Source organism: Penaeus chinensis, chromosome 27 (assembly GCF_019202785.1).
Source record: "Penaeus chinensis breed Huanghai No. 1 chromosome 27, ASM1920278v2, whole genome shotgun sequence".
Taxonomy (NCBI): Eukaryota; Metazoa; Arthropoda; class Malacostraca; order Decapoda; family Penaeidae; genus Penaeus; species Penaeus chinensis.
The window spans coordinates 22125242-22127741 of NC_061845.1; the positions used below are offsets into that span (position 1 = coordinate 22125242).

At 25.9% G+C, this 2500-nt stretch overlaps 1 protein-coding gene across 4 annotated transcripts in view; it reads right to left on the reverse strand.

Moving 5' to 3' along the window:
• The window catches only part of LOC125039406, a 471503-nt gene that overhangs the window by 4966 nt on the left and 464037 nt on the right, over nucleotides 1-2500 (reverse strand). The window lies entirely within an intron of this gene.

Genomic DNA, 2500 nt, shown 5'->3' on the forward strand with positions numbered 1-2500 from the left:
AATCCAGGGAGAGGTTTTTACACATATAATTAAACTGAAATTGCCGGAATTCGCCTAAAATATTCATTTTCCGTTCCTTTTCAAAAGATCTCTTCCAAGCCATAGAGTCTGAAACGCTTCTGGCACAAGTGATTTGCACCCTGGGGGATCCTGCAGCTTTTTCCTCTTTCCGCAGCAGTCCCATTCCAGGGAGACTCGTCGCCATTATTATTATTATTATTATTATTATTATTATTATCTTTATTATTATTATTATTATTATTATTATTATTATTATTATTATTATTATTATTATTATTATTATTATTATTATTATTATTTCCATTATCATTATCATTAGCAGTATCATTATCATTATTATTATTATCATTATCATTATTATCTTTATTATTATCATTATCATCACTACTTTTACCAACATAATTATTATCATCATTGTTATTGTCATCATTATTATTATCATTATTATTGTCATCATTATTATTATTGTTATTTTTTATTACTGATGTTGCAGCAGCCATTACTATCATATTATAATTGTGATTATGACTGCCATTATAATCTTAATCGTCACCATCACTGTCATCACGAGTCTAGAGGACGCATCGCCCTGCCCTCTGCCTCGCCCTTGGCCCTTTCACCTCCATGCTGGAAGGGTCTCAGGTTGCCATTTAGCCTGGAACGTCTCTTTGTGTGCCGTTCCTCACGTTCCCAGCCTCGTCAAATGGGCTAGCTCTCCTCTGGGAATCGCTAGTCAACATAGTCTCCTTTGTTATGTGGCGTTTGGTACAGGACTTGTGTCTAAGACTCTATGATGTGCTATGCAAGTCTGTAAGATGTCTTTTTCTTCTTTCTTTCTTTCTTTCTTTTCTTTTATCCCATTCTTTCTTTGTTGGTTTATTCTCCTACGTTTCTTCTTTATCTTGCTAAGTTTATCCCGTATGAATTTCATGGTTCACTTGGAAAACCTTGTTCCGCAGTTCTAAAATTAATTCGTATTACACATTATATACCATATCCCTCGCCTTGCACTATGATGCTTTCGATGCATTGTTGTTGTTTTTTTTCTCTAGGATCCTTTCAGAATGATGATACTGACAGAATAAGAATGCCGTGTAAGAAGCGTTTCATGCCTATGCTTAATAATAATAAAGAGAGAACTTGACATACTGTTTGTAAGAGCAAAGGCAAATATGTCGTTGTTGGCAGTACATGCTAGTGTGTTATTCATACTATTAAGATGCTATAACTATTGGTTTGTGATTTTCTACGATTATTTCTTTGTACATCTTTACAGCAGTTTTCTTTTCGGGATCAATCTAATATTAAGAAATGATAAAATCCTTTTTTAAAAAAATCCCTATTTGGACCAAATCTTCACACTAAGCTGCATAACCTTTCCACTTTAATAACAATTGCAATAATAATTCCAACGGAACTAGTAACACTAATATTACTAATACTAACAAAAATAATGGTTGATGGCAGTGATAATGATGATGATAATGATAATGATAGTAATCATGAAAATGATAATTTTATCATTATTAATAATAATAATAATAATAATAATAATAATAATAATAATAATAATAATAATAATAATAATAATAATGATAATGATGATAATTATAACAATAATGATAATTATAACAATAATTATAAGGATAATGATGATGATAATGATAATGATAATAGTAATAATAATAATAATAATGATAACAGTAATAAAAAAAAGATAATAATAATAATGATAATAATAATAATAATAATGATAATAATAATAATAATAATGACAATGAGGATAACAATAATAATAATAATAGTAATAATAATAGCAATAACAATAATAATAATAATAATAATAATAATAATAATAGTAATAACAACAACAACAATAATAATAATAATATTAATAATAATAATAATAATAATAATGATGATGATAATTATAACAATAATGATACTGATAATGATAATGATAACAATAATAATAATTACAATAATAATAATAACGATAATAATAATAATAACATTAGTTATAACAACAACAACAATAATAATAATAATAATAATAATAATAATAATAATAATGATGATGATGATGATAATTATAACAATAATGATAATGATAATGATAATAATAATAATAATAATAATAATAATAATAATAATAATAATAATAATAATAATAATAATAATAATAAAGAAACCCGTAACAGAAGGTGATCAATGATAATCTTATAACTTTGTGTATGAAGAGAAAAGTATATCTAACACTGTGTTCTTGAGTTCTATTTACGCTTAGATAAAGGGAATCAGTTTAGAAAAATAAATAAATAAATAAATAAAGCACGGTAAGGAAATACAAACATTTGTCTTAATCAAAAAAATCATTAAAAGAAAACACAAAGTATTAGCAAACAGAAAAGAGCAATTATGAAGCCAGTTAACATAGATTAAAAAACAACATTGTTAAAGGAAAAGTTATTTGGTCTTC